This window comes from Lissotriton vulgaris, chromosome 1_1 (assembly GCF_964263255.1).
Source record: "Lissotriton vulgaris chromosome 1_1, aLisVul1.2, whole genome shotgun sequence".
Lineage (NCBI taxonomy): Eukaryota > Metazoa > Chordata > Amphibia > Caudata > Salamandridae > Lissotriton > Lissotriton vulgaris.
In genome coordinates this window covers 1,114,085,907-1,114,103,143 of record NC_141685.1, presented here as the reverse complement: position 1 = coordinate 1,114,103,143, position 17,237 = coordinate 1,114,085,907, and the positions used below count along the sequence as shown (strand labels likewise).

Below are 17,237 nucleotides of genomic sequence, written 5' to 3'. Positions count from 1 at the left end.
AGCGCTGCTGTCTCTCCCTCATCCACCAATTTCCGAATCTGTTCGGTGGAAAACAGAACGGCTGATTCCGTTGAGTGGCCTGATCTAAACCCTGATTGGGAAGGGTGGAGGAGTGATTCTTTCTCCAAAAACTCCATGAGTTGGAGATTGGCCACCTTTTCTATGATCTTAGCACAGAAAGGGAGAAGAGAAATTGGCCGCAGATTTTGAAGCTGAGTGATTGGAATGTTCGGTTTCTTTTTTAGTGGTATTACCTGGGCAGATTTCCAATTTCTCAGGACATTGCCTTCCCGGAATGAAATTGTGATCATGTTGCTTATATGATCCAGTAATAAGCTCTCCATGACCGCTTTATACTGTTCCGGTGGGCAGGCATCCATAGGGGAGCCTGAACAAATAGTGTTTATAATTTTCATTAGTTCCTGTTTATTGGGGGTCCTGAAATTGGTAAACTGGGGTTTGTGGGGGCAGGCATCTAGGGTCTCTACCTTATTTTTATCTGACCTGGTACTGCTGGAAAACGTGGCATGAATTTTTTCTACCTTCTCCACAAAGAAGTCGGCTATTTGGTCGCATATCTCTGTGGAGTAGGTATCTTTAGTATCCAGGCGAGATGGTATGGTAATTTCTCTGTAGATACCGAATAATTCTTTGGTAGGGTTTTTAGCTTCCACAATTCTGCTTTTATAATAGAGACTCTTCTCTAATCGTACCAATTTTTGGTATTTTTTCAGCTCGGTTCTATAATTTTCTTTGAGTTCTGGTGTGTAGTTTTTCCTCCACATTCGTTCAATGGATTTGCATTGTGCTTTAGCCTTTTTCAATTTTTCAGAGAACCAGGGGGCATTTTTAGTTTGTCGAGCTGGGGGCTTGGTCGTCCAAGGAGCAATCTTGTCTAACGCTTTAGTTAGCCATGATTCAAAGTTATCCCATACCTCCTGTAGGGAATCGCCTGTTGCCAGGGGATGTTCGGTAAGTTCCTGCAGCAGCAATTCAGGGGTGCACTTTTTAAAGTTACGGCGTCTGTAAGGAGGCTTTTTCGCATGTAACTTGGTGATACTGTTTTTGGCTATTCTGAATGGCACCATACTATGGTCAGACCATATTAGTGGAACAGGTGGTGAAGTTTTAACGCCTTCCCAGTTCGTGAATATCGGATCTAATAGATGCCCTTGTTGATGCGTGGGCAAAATGGATAGAAGCTTGAGATCGATCGCATTAAAAGCATTCAGAAGGAGTTGCGCTTCTTTGGAGTGGCTATCCTCTAGATGGATGTTAAGGTCGCCAAGTATGATAATATTTTTATGTCTAACGGCTAACTGAGTAGCCAGTTCAATAAGTTGGCTACAGAAGGATATTGCTGCTCCAGGAGGTCTGTATATTAGTAATCCCGTGATTGTATTGGTGGTATCTAATTTGATGGTGAATCTTCCGCACTCACTATCCGTGATTTTTTGTTCGATTAAAGTACACTCAAGTTCATTTTTGAAAATCATTGCCAATCCTCCCCCCCCGTTGTTTATGACGGTCTATTCTCAGAAGGCAATAGTTGCTCGGGATAGCCTCTAAGATTTCCGGGGCGGAGGCTTCATCTAACCATGTTTCAGTTAGAAACATGATGTCCAGATCTCCATTAGTCAGCTTAGGCATAGACCTACAGTTAAGTAATGTCATGTTCAGGTTCAGCGTTTTATTCGAGGTGGAGTTGCTATTGGGAAGTAATTGATGGCATATATTGCATTGTGCGGGTAAAGATATCGGCTCTGTAGCGTGCAAACAGTAGGATGATAGTGGCTTACCAAGATTCAGCAGGTGGCTTTAGTGTAATGATAGCGAGGACTCTGATTGTTAAGTGGCTTCAGAGGTGATGGGGAGCCGGATCTGTGGAGTCCTGCCCCGAGCCCCGTCCGGTCGCGGACGGGCAGGACTCTGGCTTGACTCCGGCGCGCGATCGGCGCGCCCGCAATGCGCGTCCGCTGCGCGGAGCCATGGACGTATGTATTTATGACGTCGTCCGCGCGACGTTCTCAGCGAGCCCACACTAATATGGCCGCTGTTGTGTTCACCCAGTCCCTGCAGATGACGGCCCTTTAATCGGCCACACCCACCGAGAGAGTCCGAGCAAGTAGGCTGCTCTGGCTGGGAAAACGGAGCGAATCTCCAGGTCTCAAGCACCTTTCCTCACAAAAGAAAGTATGGGCGTAGCTAAGTGGCGGTAATTGGATTTTTTTAAAATAGCAAGTGGCAAGATCGCGTCTAGCCCTTCAGCGCGATGGGGGGGAAAGGACACACAGGGAAATTCAGCAGGTCACAATTTTTAAAATTAGACGAGTTAAAAATAGCATAACCTCCCGGCTCAAGCCTCAGGAGGGAAAGCAGCAGTCTACCGGCTTGTGGTCTGGCCTGTATTTATGACGTCGTCCGCGCGACGTTCTCAGCGAGCCCACACTAATATGGCAGCAGTTCCATATTAACAGACGGATTGAAATGCTTTGTGGAGGTGAATGCATCGTTGACCTATTGGAGTGCAATCTGTAGTGACTGTGACAAGTAGATCTTTTTCTTGTCTTACCTGGTGAGAGCTGAATCCATGGTTCTCCCTTTAAATTGCTATGAGTATTAAAATGTACAAATCACTTAGAAGCTTCGCTGTTTGGCCCCTCCCACCTTAGTAGTATGCAATGGTCTTCCTGCTTTTTGTCAGGATGATGGACAGCTTAACAAGCAGCCCCCCCCCCAGAACATTTCCTGGTGATTTTGGTGATGTGTTCTTGATGCCGAGGAATATAAGGACATCTCCACCAAACAAAGAAGCACTTACTTCCTATAATTAAGAAGAAAGACCCTTGTTTGATGGAAATTTACCTCTTTATAGTCTTGTTGTCTTCTCTATAGAAGGATTCATGTTCTCTTCCAGGGGATACTCATCAATAGTAATAAGCACTGAATAATCCCCGCCCAAGTGCGGGATCCCGGAGCATATAGAAATATACATATATATGTGTATGTTGGACGACGGTGAGTGCCTCGACTGCGACGAAGATCTTGACGTCGTCAGTCGGTAAGCTCTCTGCAAAGTCTTCGCCGGCGAACCCCTCAACACCGACCTCCGAGAAGGCGGCGGAGTGTTCCTTGCCGTCGACGGATGTTTCGACGTCAATGGGTGCTTGTCAGGTCTCTCTGGACCAGCATACTTTGAGCCCGAAGTATGTCTTGACGTCGACTTACTTTTGTGCGATGGAGAGTGGCGTCATCTCGACGTCGATCTGTCCCTCGGCGCTGAAGAGTGTCTTGCCTGCTTCTCCGATGGCGAGCAGTCAGGAGTCGGTCTCTTTCTGGACTCTGAAGAGGTAGATCTTCACCGTTTTCTGTGTTCCTGATGAGAGGAGGGCTCTTGGACGCTCCCAAGCCCACTTTTATGATGACTTTCTCCTCTCTCCAGCAAGGCATGGAGCCTAATCCTCTCTCGACCGAAGGGTCAGTTTTGAAAATTGCTGACAATAATTGCAAGTATCAGACTTGTGTGAAGATGGCAGACAAACGATTCACACCGAGTGCAGGTCAGATTTTGCCATCTTTTTACCACATGAAGGACATTGGTGAAATAATGCTGGCATTCTGACAGAAAAAGATATGGTAAATTGTCAGAAAAGATTAAGAAAAATCAACCAGCAGTCAAAAATGTCCAAGAGTGTAAGAGAAAAGACCAATTTCTGCCTAAAGATAATCAAAAACTGTCGAGCTCAAGCTCCAGTATCCTCACAGAAGGAGCCAGAAAACAAAACTGACCTAACTGTCACCTGTGGTCCATGATGGGAGTAGAGGGGCTCCTGGAGGTCTTAAAGGCACGGGGTCCAGGTTCTTGGAAGCCTTAAAGGCAAGGTGCCCATTTTTTACTGTACTGTAATGTTAATTCATCTATGCAGCCTATGGGCCAACTGCCTGCTAATACCTGTTTTTCCTTTCTGAAAATAAAGGGTTCTTGTATGACACTATTACAGTGTATGTTCTCTATTACAAATTGTATGTAGGAGATTATGTTTTGTACAAGTAAAACCTATGTAATTTTGTCATTTTGCTCTATTGGAATTATGTTAGGCTGCATATTTATGTATTTATATACATGCATATATGTATGTCGCGGAAGTGCTGGGCACTTGTGGTCCCCAACATACACATATATATGTATATTTCCATATGCTCCTCATGTGGGTGGGGATTATTCAGTGCTTATGACTTTGATGAGTATACCCCCTCAGCGCCGGGAAACCTACGGGTAGCTGTGCGCTTAAGAAATGTAATAACAATAATAATAATAATAAGAGAACTAGGATTACAGGTAAGTAACTAATCCTTATCACATATTTCTAGATAAAGACGCACCAGGAACAATCACATTGCCAAAATGCACACATGGTCACTGGTGACATTTCCTCGTGCTCCGTTACACAGCTGTAGAGTAGAATACTTACTAGACATTTACCCAAGGAGGTAGCACTTCGTAATTAACCAGTAGAATGTACTTCACTTGGGTAGATATTTTGTTCAAAACTGTGGACTCTTGTTGGATAAAGAGGCCGGTGCAGTTCCTTTGTGGCCCAGAGACTCATACAGCTACTGACACACCCACACAGCCACGTAGATACCCACTCACACACTCAGGCACTCACAAACCCATTGACAGACCCACTGAGACACTGATATATACACTCACAGATCCACACAGACACTCACACCCCCACAGACATGTAGACACCCACTTACGCATTCAGGCACCCACAAACTCACTCACACACACCCATGCATACGCTCACAGATACACTCAGACACTCACACCCAATCTCAAACCCACTTAAGAACTCATGCACCCACTCACAAAACCACTATAACACACTCACAGCCACTCACAAACCCATGCAGACACGAATGCACACTCACAAACTCACTCAGACCCTCATGCAGCCACTTACAGAACCACTCATACTCTGTCACACTTGCTCACAGACCTCCTCAGAGACTCACACCCGACTCAGAGACCCCTTCAGAGACTCACACACCCACTCAGACACTCATGCACCGAGTCTCATACCCACTCAGAGACTCATTCAGTCACTCACAGAACCACTCACAAAACGACTCACAAACCCATAGACTCACCCATCTACTTATAGACCGACCAAGATACTCATACATATATATTCATTAAAGAAACAAAAAAGAAAGCTTACAAGGACGTTATAGGTAGGCTCAGATTTCACTCGTACAAAACCAGTGAAATTCAGCAGCTATAACCTTTAGTTTTTTCAGTGAATATACATCTCTCTCTGTCTCTCTCTCTCTAGATATATATATATATACACACGCAAACACTCGAACACACACACACAGTAGAACTGCCACACGCAATATTAATGAATGCTTCCATGTTACAGTTATCCTCTTGCCACCTTAAACATAAACCAAGCATAAAAGTTGTTTTCTAATTTTGAAATAAGCTCTCATTGATAAACAAGTTTATTTAAATCCTTATCGTTATTCAGTTACTTTATTAAACTTTACCTGTATTTCCGTTCAAAAGAAAGACTGAGTTTCAAGTTGCAATAGACAGTGGAAATGCAGTAAAAAGCAGCAGGTATACCCCATGTATACTTCAAGTTAATCTTCATTGTATGCTTGCACTAAAGCTCTGCTTTACATTCTAGATATCAATATTCCTATCTCAAGTCCAGCTGTTTAACAAGGCATGTGACAATATCTAGTTTCTGTTTCTCTGTCTTGTGTACCATTTCCCTAAGCCTACTGTATAACTCGATGATAGTATGGTAGAGTTAGCTGTGGGTTTGATGAAGTTTGGTAACCATCATTGCTCCTGACTGATCCAGATTTCTGGGGTAGAACATCTTGAATGGAGGGACTTGAACATCTAGTAAATAGTCCAAACTTTCACTGCCTCTTTTTGTCTGCATCTCCCTTCAGAAACGTCTTGTCCTTTCTAGACTTTCCTACCACGTTATTTATTTCTCTGTATGGCTCTCCGTAACTGGCTAAAGGCAGCCCAGAATGTGCTGACTGAAGAGGGAGGCAGGGGGTCTGGAGCCTCCTTGCTTAGGTTGGGAAGTTTTAGTTCACTCTTTTGTGGAAGGTGGGCTGACTGCAGTGAATCTCCATTTGCACTGCCTGCTGGTGCAGGCCATTATACATTGTCTTAGTGTACACAGAATAGACTGTCACCTATGTGTGTTGAGAAAGCATTGTCATTCACTGCAGCTATTGAAAGGGTGTTCCCAGACAAGATTCCAGTCCAGAAGTGCGAGATTAATGTTTGGTGGTTGACAGAGATGGCGGGTAGTTGATGGTGATCAGAGCAGGCTTGGTGTTGGCATGCTTGCTGAAGGTGCACTATGTAGCCATTCCAAATCCCCCATTCACTTATGAGAAGGGGTACATACAATTATTAAATACCCAAGCTGTGCTTCATTTCAGTGGGACATTTTTTAAGGACTAACATCTTGGTGAATCAATTTGTAATTTAACTGAATGCTCCAGAGAGATTCATGTACTATAAAACTAAGTTAAATATTGCCATGATGCCTTCATGCTGCAAAATGGCCTCGAATTTGTGGGTAGTATCTGGCAGAGTAGCATAAATTCAAAGCAGAGCTCTCATGATTTTTGCCTACACCACAACCATCTTTTGGAGTCAATCAATTTCAAAGCTTTATTCGATTATTAAAAACAATCACAAAAGCATACAAAAATACACAGGATATACATTAAATTGGAAACGACAGAAAAACTCATCAGTTTGGGGAATTAAAAGGGATATTAAAACACCAGACTTTTCCTATGCGAGACAGCTTTGAGTAAAAAGGTGGCAGTAAAAAAACAAATATCAACAGAGTCAAGTGCAAATAACAATTTCAGGGCTTGGGCTGTAGTATAAACTGAGTGTTTTCTAAAAACAGGTCTAAGATAGTAGCGGCGGAGGTGCAAATAAAGAGGGCAAATGAGCATAAAGTGCAAGGTGCATTGCCTAGATTGGCCATCACAGGGACAGGGGGATTGACTATGAAGTTTCATCACTGGGAAGGCCACTAGATTATGTACAATACCAAGCCTTAGCCTCGTTAGAACAAACAAATGCGATTGTTTGGTAATAAATTTAAGGTACATAGGCATGCCTTTGTCCTCCAACCTGTTAGAATGATAGAATGTATAAGTTGACATAGTGCTACATTTTGCCTTACGTAAGTTGGATTTGGTCCCAATAAAGACATTTTTGAGTTCCTTTTTGGGAACAGTAACAGCACTATGAGGATCATTAACAATGTCAAGATTAAACATATTACTGTAAGAGGATGAGACATAACTTAACCAGGGGATATTGCAGGCTTTACTCGTTTTAAGACAATCTAAAATGATCTGCCTGGTGAAATCAGTCTCATCTTTTGCCCAAATTGACCTCCAGACCATTAAGGGTCTCATTCCTATTAGATCTGTTAGAAGGTACAAACTCGCCTCGCTATGACACAGTTCATTAGAAGCCGAGGGAGGTAAACAAAGGAGTTTTTTAAGGAACCCATTCTCGGTGGCTTGAAGTTCTCTATGCGGACAGTAGCCCCAAATACCAGATCCATATAGAGCAATAGATACACACCTATGCCTATAGATATCAAGCATATCCGGTATGCGGCGGCTACCAAGCTTAGAAGCAAAGCGAAAAACTCCGGAGGAGCTTTTAGCCATCCTGGCGTTTACATTTGAGAGCTCATGCGCCCAAGTCCCCTTGTTATTAAAGGTCACTCCGAGGTAGCAAAATCTATCCACCACCTCTATTTTATGATTATTAAAATGGAACCGCTTTAAAAGTTTCATACGTTTACCACAAGCCATAATATACGTTTTAGAGTTATTAATTTTCAACTTTCTCTCATTGATAAAGTCATAAAAGTAATTCATTAATTTTTGGAGCCCGTTTGGAGTGCGCGAAAGTAATACCGTGTCGTCGGCATATAGCAAGACGGGCACGGCATTGCCACCAACCTGGGGGGAGTCAGCCTCGACCTTCTTTAGTTCGGATTCTATAGAATTTATAAAGAGGGAAAAAAGCAGGGGGGCCAACACACAGCCTTGTCTAATGCCAGACTTGACCTTTATTTTTTCTGTACATTCACCTGCCTGGCCAAAACGGATCTGGGCTGATAAGTTAGTATAAAGTCTGGCCAGGAAATGTATTATTGCTGGGGGGGCACCCATATCCAACAGAGTGGACCATAACAAGTTATGGTCCCCTAGATCGAAGGCGCTCGAGAGATCAGCGAAGCAGAGAAATAAAGAACCCTGTTTCGCCTTCGTATACTTTCCGATAAGGAGGTCAAGATTAATGCACTGCTCCGTTGTCCCCAATCCTTTACGAAAGCCATATTGGGATTCCGCCAAAATTTTGTTTTCCTCTGCCCATTCCTCCAACCGCAACAAGAGAACCCTACTCATGATCTTAAGGGAGGAATCAAGAAGGGAGATAGGGCGGTAGTTCTTGGCCTCTCCTCTATCTCCCTTCTTGTAGATGGGTAAAATTATAGATTCACTCCAGGTAGGTGGTGTGCTCTCCAGGACTGAAGCATTAAACACCTGGGTTAAGAGTGGGCTCCAGAGTGTCGGGTTGGATTTATACAGGTCAACCGGGACCCCATCGGGTCCTGGGGCCTTTCCCCCTTTACTTCGACTAATGGCGGTGGCAACCTCAGATAGTGAGATGTCCAGGAGTAACTTCATTCCGGGCAACGGGGTAGGATAACTGTCACTGTCCTCCCTGGACGGGTTAAAAATCCCGGTAAAGTGGGCAACCCAATTTGCTTCGCTCACCTGAGCTGACAATATAGGAGAATCATCTTTTGCAAGAAAGGGACTATTGACCGTAGACCAAAAAAGTCTACTATCACGCAGTGCTGAGGCTTGAGTGAGAGCATCCCAGGCTTGTTCCCTTAGCTCATCCTTCCTACGTATCAGATTCTTTTTATAGGTGAGTCTAAGGGATTTAATAGCCTCCCTGTCTCTGGGGTGTACAGCTAGAGCCTGCTTGAGTTCTCGCAGGGATTTAGTGCACGAGCTATCGAACCACCCCACATTTCCCTTCTTAATTCTGGCTTTGGTGATGGTAAGACAATTTTTTATAACAGTGCCGAGCTCTACAAAATAGGATATAATACACTCACATGGGACCTCCGGATCTAGACATTTATAAATTGCGGCAAACCCAGCTTCAATAATTTTAGCCTGCAGCTTCTCCGAATTATCCAGACACCACTTATACGGATACCATTCTGTCTACAAGGGGTGGCGTCTTCCACTGTCAAGTGGAGACTATTAACTGGTAACCCCCAGGCGGAAATCGACATGGTGATGGCATTGTGGTCGCTACTTCCAAGGTCAGCAACAATGGGAACCGTACAAAAGGGAACAAGGTGCGTGGAGACCAATAAATGGTCAATAATAGAAGCCGAGTTCGGACCTACAAAGGTTGGAACAGGTTTACCATCAGCTTCTGCAGCCGGAGGGTGTATCATAAGGTCCAAGCTTAACATGAGAAGATTAAGGGAGTCACCATAAGGAGAATGAACAAAGTGGGCCCGGTTTTCCCCATTATCCCCATCAAATCCACAAATTCGAGTAAATGAATGAGGACAGGTACTAAGGTTGAAATCCCCTCCCCAGATAAGATCCATTGGTTTATGAATTCCCTTTCGGATGTTACTCATGGCAGAGCCCAACTCCTCTACCACCGAGGTATTGGATACATCAAACAAGTTATTATAATGGTTAATTACCATTATCATTTGTCCCTTTATATGTTCTAGTATTAAGATTTGGGAATGGTGACCCACGGACTGATACAGTTTCATACGGGCTGGAAAATTCACAGAAAGTAAAATTACTAACCCCCCTTTAGCCCTACCCATACTAGATCTTTGTGCCAGGTTGTTATAAGACACGAAACCATCAAGATTAGCATCAGTAGTTGCCCAAGTCTCTTGTAGACATAGGACGTCAAAGTCAGAAAGAATTGCTCCCCATCCTAGGGACGTCATATGCTGTCTCCAACCTGCAATATTCCAACTAGCAAACTTGAAACCAGAGGGGCAGGGGGAAGGTTTAATAGGTGCTGGAACAGGGAAAATAAAGGGATTATTGACAGCTACGGGAGCCATTGGAACAGGAAAAACAGCAGGGGCATTTAATATAACTCCCTGCAAAGTTACAGGCACTTGAGAGGGGGTAGGGGGCGATCTGGTCGCCAAACTTAGACCCATGTCAACAACTAAGTTGGTTTTTAAGGTTCGTGTTCCCTGAGGGCGTGAATGCACCGGGGTAAAGGTTGGGAACATTACAGGGGTGGGAGTAATGGAAGAGCCAATGCCAGATGTTACAACAAAACCATGGCCGGAGGAGGGTAGGGTGTGATCAAGGGCAGGAGGCAGTCAATCAACACCGTCCAGTCCATTGAGACAGCTAAATCGATTGTAATCATGGAAGGGTGTAACTGGAGGTTGAAAAACCGGTTGTGATGTCTGGCCATAATGCCTGCCCCTCCGAACAACCCTCGTCCAGTTGTCACGGGCTTGGTCGTGATACATAGGGTTAGGGGGAAAGAAAAAGGACACTGGCAATGTCCGAATTGTGGATTCAAGGGATCGATTTGACCCGGCACATATATGGAGAACAGTCCTAGGGTCTCGAAAGCTCACCATAATACAATCCCCTGTAATGGATTTTCTAGTTTTACCCAGCCATGGAACCCTTCTCACCATGATAATTTCGTTGTTAAGGTGGGCCGGGAGAGGTCTGTTCCAGTTCAACCACTTTATAACTTTACTTTTCAGTGAGCGAAAGTTCTCACCTTCGCCCACTTCGAGTGGGGGAACACCGGCCATCACTACCATATAACCATTAGCCTCTGGAGGAAGATCAGATCTCCGGGGCCTAGGGGCGGGCTTCTCTGGGGGTGGGGGAACAGTGCTATCAATAGTGGTTGCAAAAGAGACTGGGTCTACGGGTTGAGAGGATGGGATAGTGAATTTGCATAATTGAGCCGGGGCTAAAATAGCCATAGGAGGTTGCGGTAGGGGGGCAGCAGGAGTCACCAGAGGGGGTCTCGGGTTAGCTGGTAGGGCTGGGGGATTAGGAGGGGCAATGGAAAGGGAACTAGACTCTATGGATCTACCCTGAAGGTTGGCCGAGGATTTCATACTACTTATTGTTGCCTCCAGGATAGTGAGTCTAATTTCAACTTTCTTGATGCTCTCGCTAATGGGCAGGAGCAGTGACCTAAGTAAGAATTCTAAGTTCCCAAAGGGGGCACCCGGAAGTGAAGCATTGGAAAGGTGATTCACAGTGGCATTATTCAGGTTAGTAGTGGTAATACCCTTAACAGGGGGAGATTTACGTGCATCAGCCAATATCCTTTCAGCGATAGGGGGGGGCTTGGGTGCTCTCCCAAAATCTGAGTGGGGAATTTTAGTTTTACCCTGACCTCCCCTCGTCTTCCTTCTACGTTTATTTGGAGGAGGGCCATGTACTTCTGGAACAACAATCTGCTTTGGCTTAGCTTTCCTAGCTTTAGATACGGGAGGGGGCTGGGTAATTAAATCAACAGCCACACAGCTAGGACTAAAGGGGGGGGTAACACTAGGGGCATGCTCAATGGATATACTGCGGTTAGGAGTGCAATCCCTCAGCAAAAGGGGGACGCCATCCTGTGATAATACCTCCTCACTAATGTTAGAGGTGCCTCCCTCTTGGGAATTGGAAATATCTGAAAGGGGCCTAGTTTTCATATTTTCAATCGAGCGGCGGCGCTCCGCCCTACGCTCAGCCAGGGAGGTTTCCTTGTCCCCGTCACCCAAAGCCCGTGAAAAATAATTGTCCAGGGTCCCGTTTTTGACTCCCCCCTGTTTCATAGAAGTACCCTCAAGAGCCGGGGAAGGCATGTCAGGAACCTATAACAACACAACTAAAGCCAGTAAGGACCAACATACACACAACAGGCGAAAAGGAATTGGCCCAGCCCAGCCTACGCTGGCCTACGAGGGCCTTAGAGGGCCCGCCCTTTGCCCGGGCTTCGCCCCGAGCTACGGCCCGCGCGCGTCCCGCGTGCGCGTAGATGGGTGGGGTTATATAGATAGAAGGAGAGAGGGCGGGAAGAGTCGCAGGTGCGCAGGTGACCAGGGCGCTACTCCTGCTGGGACTCGCAGTCCCGCCCTCACAAACCAACACAGCCTTCAAAGATTCCCTGTTAGATCCAGGCAACACGCGGCAAAGTTCTGCTTTTCCCCGTAATAAAGCACAGCCAAAAGTCTCCGACACAGTCACCAGGCTGCGAGCGGCACCCGCAGAGCGGGGGCCGCGAGCCGTCTTAAGCAGCAGCAGGGGGAGGAGAGAGGGCGGGAAGAGTCGCAGGTGCGCTGGTGACCAGGGCGCTACTCCTGCTGGGACTTGCAGTCCCGCCCTCACAAACCAACACAGCCTTCAAAGATTCCCTGTTAGATCCAGGCAACACGCGGCAAAGTTCTGCTTTTCCCCGTAATAAAGCACAGCCAAAAGTCTCCGACACAGTCACCAGGCTGCGAGCGGCACCCGCAGAGCGGGGGCCGCGAGCCGTCTTAAGCAGCAGCAGGGGGAGGAGAGAGGGCGGGAAGAGTCGCAGGTGCGCAGGTAACCAGGGTGCTACTCCTGCTGGGACTCGCAGTCCCGCCCTCACAAACCAACACAGCCTTCAAAGATTCCCTGTTAGATCCAGGCAACACGCGGCAAAGTTCTGCTTTTCCCCGTAATAAAGCACAGCCAAAAGTCTCCGACACAGTCACCAGGCTGCGAGCGGCACCCGCAGAGCGGGGGCCGCGAGCCGTCTTAAGCAGCAGCAGGGGGAGGAGAGAGGGCGGGAAGAGTCGCAGGTGCGCAGGTGACCAGGGCGCTACTCCTGCTGGGACTCGCAGTCCCGCCCTCACAAACCAACACAGCCTTCAAAGATTCCCTGTTAGATCCAGGCAACACGCGGCAAAGTTCTGCTTTTCCCCGTAATAAAGCACAGCCAAAAGTCTCCGACACAGTCACCAGGCTGTGAGCGGCTCCCGCAGAGCGGGGGCCGCGAGCCGTCTTAAGCAGCAGCAGGGGGAGGAGAGAGGGCGGGAAGAGTCGCAGGTGCGCAGGTAACCAGGGCGCTACTCCTGCTGGGACTCGCAGTCCCGCCCTCACAAACCAACACAGCCTTCAAAGATTCCCTGTTAGATCCAGGCAACACGCGGCAAAGTTCTGCTTTTCCCCGTAATAAAGCACAGCCAAAAGTCTCCGACACAGTCACCAGGCTGCGAGCGGCACCCTTTTGGAGTCATAAACCAGAAAAGGCTTTGTGGGCCATTCAGACTTTGACTCGGCTGGCTCTTGATCAGACTTTGGCCGATTCTAAGACTATGGATTGCTGATTGGAAAATACGTTCAGAGAAGAAATGCATAGGAAAATGTAGGTGGCCATGCACTTATCAGCCCAAATCTTGTGTGGTCTCAGGAGCCCTTGCCAGAAGACTGAAGGAGCTTTTGCCCTTTTCTGAAAGGAAAGGAGAATTAAGAAAGAAAGTTACTGAGATAAGCATATATTACAATATTTCAGAAACAGCAGGAGTTGCACTTTTTAAAGTTGCTCCCAGTGACTTGGTGGGGTGTTTTTCAGATGTAGATTCCAAATATTAATTATCTGGCCATGGAACCAAAGTAAACAAAAAAGTGATATGGGGAATGTTTGATGGGGATGCCCAGACATAGGTCCAGTGTTCACTGTGCCACTCAAATCCAAGCCACACCCAACTGAGAGCCCCAATTAGGGCAACACTGGTCTTGGGTTGCTTGTATTCCGGTTCACAGCAGACCTGTCTTGGCACTTCAGGCTGGAATATCTGTTGGAGCCAGACCAAGCCTGAGTTGAAAATGCTGTGTCTCATCTAAGGTGGCATGGTGGACAAACAATTATAGATTTGGAAGCTACTCCAAGCAATTTCCGGTGGTTAGGCTGTTTGCAACCATTCCTCCCATCACCTTTTGCATGTCTGTGAATATGGAACTGGCATTCATCAAGAATTGTGTAAACAGGTGCAATGATGGATATGCAAGCAGGAGTCCTAATCAGGAGCCACCAATACCTCTGTTCTTGTAGGGGATTTCCGTGTATAGTCATAAGCACTTGAATAGTCAAGCCCACATGCGGGACCCTGGAGCACTTCCTTAGATATCTATTCTTAAGTGGATATTATTCACCTTTCTTCGGTAAGGCCTGCAAAAGCACTTAAGAGATACAAAGACAATAATGCAGCCTAACTAACTAGTCTACATTGGCCATTACTTTATCTTGAAGTGAATAAAGATAGCCAGGAAACTTAAAAATGTGCTACTTTTTGGAGTTTAAGACACAGAGAAAAACTCCCCTTCACAAAACCCCTTTTTTCATGATAGAGATGAAAGGGTTGGACAGAGAAGCCCCATAGGATGACATTATATGTCTACAAATAGAAGCTGTGCCTTTAAGAGTCTCCAAAGACCACCAGTATTCCATGATGCACAGCCAGTGGCAGTTACTTCAGTTCTTTTTTCCGACTCCTGTTTACAGGACCCTGGAGCATTGAGCTCTACCTTTTTTTGGTGTTTTTCATCAAAAATCACTTCAGAATTTGATTACTTACAGGTTCACTCAACGTCTTTGGTCTTTTTTTTTCGTTTTGCTGTCTTTTTCTGACAGGAATTCGACAGTTTTCAGTCAAAAATGCCATCCCTTTTTGATAAATGTCCAGACTGTGGAAGAGAAAAGGCCAAATCTAACTCTCACAGAGTGTGTATCCTTTGTCTGCCTGCTTCCCACGTTCCTAATGCCTGTTTCATTTGTAAAACCTTTTCCAGGCGCACTCTGCGTGACAGGAAGAAGATTTAGCTTCAAGATGTGGAAGAAAGAAGAAAACAGCAGTCCAAGTCAACAGGTGGGACTTCAGGGCGAGGAGAGGATCAGTCCTCTACAAGAACTCTCAGCCTCTGGGGGCTCCCCAAGAGAAGAAGAGCTGAAAAACAACGCTGGTCCCGGTCGAGAGCATGTATTGCAACTACCTGTTCGCCATGGACTCAGGGCTCTGGGTCGAACTGGCGTCGACGTTCCACGTCGAGGAGAAGATCCGCAAAGGAGGTTGCATAACCAAGGGTGAGACTCTCTCATTCGCCGTCGAGGGCCCCTACACCGCAGAGGTCGCCGTCGAGGACAATGTCGACTCCCAATCGCCGGTCGTCGTCGAGGAGTCACCGGCACTTGCCCTCAAATTGTCATCGACGCTCGTCTTCGAGAGGTCATCGCCCTTCGCCCTCAAGAAGTCACCGAGGGTCGCCGCCGTAAAGTCACAGATGGTCAACGCCTAGAAGACACCGTCAATCTTCGACTCGATCGACGTTGAGCGAGTCAACGTCGAGAGGAAGTTCTTGGACAACACGACATCGAAGATCACCTTCAACCAGTAGATCGACGTTGAGGGGGAAAGCTGTATCTTATCATAACACTATAGCTCCTTCCTCACTTCAGGTGGCTCGTAAGAAGAGGAGGTTGATTTATACTTCGGATTCAGAATATTCAAGGACATATTCCCCAACTAGTTCACCAGCTCAGTCGGTTTCTCATCCTCCAGATGAACTGCCTTCTCCTCCTCCACTGCCTCCTCCTCCACCTCCTCGGACCACGACTCCTCCGGCACCTCGTAGACCAAGATCTAGATCACATGCGAGGGATAGTTCTCGCAGCTATAGACGCTCCTCAACTCTATCTCATTGGCGACATCATGAGAAGTGATCTTGCTCCCGTCAAACCAGGGACACATCCTCGACAAGTCCTGGGAGATATTCCCCGACATTGTCAGATTCTCCTCCTCAAAGAGTTTCTCCTATAGATGACATCACTACTTTCCAAGAGATTTGGGTGCAAGATGCTTCCAAATTGAACATACTGATGTCCACCCCGATTTTATCCACCTCAGTAATTTTTTAGACTCTCCAACAGAGACAAACCACTCGATCCCTGCTTCCTCTGGTACCAGGCTTATTGGAACCAGCAATGGAATTATTTCTCACTCTATCTTCCATTGAATCGGCTCCTTCCAGACTACAGAAAAAGTATTTTCCTCCAGAGCAGGATCCCACTTTTCTCTGGACGGACCCCACTCCAGGTTCAGTCATTGTACTGGCAGCTAAAAAATCAACATAAAATGCTCCAACTTCCACAGTTCCACTTGATAAGAAGAGCTGTAAGATAGATTTGGTGGGGAGGAAAGTGTGCAAAACAGCAGCGACCTCTATGAAGGCGGCTAGCGCCACAGCCCTACTGGGCAGATATGACCGGGCACTATGAGAATCTCTACAGCAATTTGCAGAACACCTACCTAGAGACAAAAGGGAGGATTTTAATTAAATCCTCAATGAAGGACTTATCGTGTCTAATCAAGTTACAGGGTGGCACCCAGAAGACATTCGTCATAGCTTAACCTCTGAAACCTGAAGCTCAGCAGCGGATCGTGAATCTACCTTTTTCAGGAACGACCCTGTTTGGCTCTCATGCGGATGAGGAGATGGCCCGTGTGAAGGCTGAAATGGAGACACTGAAGGCCGTTGGTCTTGAAAAACCAAAAGACCAGCGTAAATCTTTCCCCCCGTTTCAATGAAGATACTCTTCTCAGTGGTTTCAAAGATACCAGGACCGATGGACCAAATCACAACAGTCGGCCCAACGGTCGTTCCAACCCTTCCAAAAACGGCAACCTAGAGGGAGATCGGACAGCAACCTGCACAAGGAATTAAGGCACCTGCTGGTTCTAAGCCCTGACTCTTTTCTTCCCCATCTTCTGTTACCCACTCCGGTAGGGGGAAGCATTTCTTGGCAGAGTGGCACAATATAACACAGGACAATTGAGTGCTGAATATTGTTCACTCTCTATGTTCCATCAGCCCTCAGCCATCAATCCCTGAAACACAGTCACAATTCTAACTGTGCCAATTACAATTTGAGGCCAAAATTCTCTTACAAAAACGGGGAATAGAACCTGCTCCTCCATTTCAATGAGGAAAAGGACTTTATCCAAGGTTCTTTCTCATCAAAAAGAAGGACAAGAACAAATTCAGACCCATTCTCGATTTAAGAAAGGCAAAAAAGTGGATTTGAAGCGAAA

General features: G+C 46.3%; 1 protein-coding gene across 6 annotated transcripts in view; it reads left to right on the top strand.

The window, feature by feature from the left end:
* The window catches only part of RFX1 (regulatory factor X1), a 646,755-nt gene that overhangs the window by 427,603 nt on the left and 201,915 nt on the right, over nt 1-17,237 (top strand). The gene's annotated exons all lie outside the window — the stretch shown is intronic.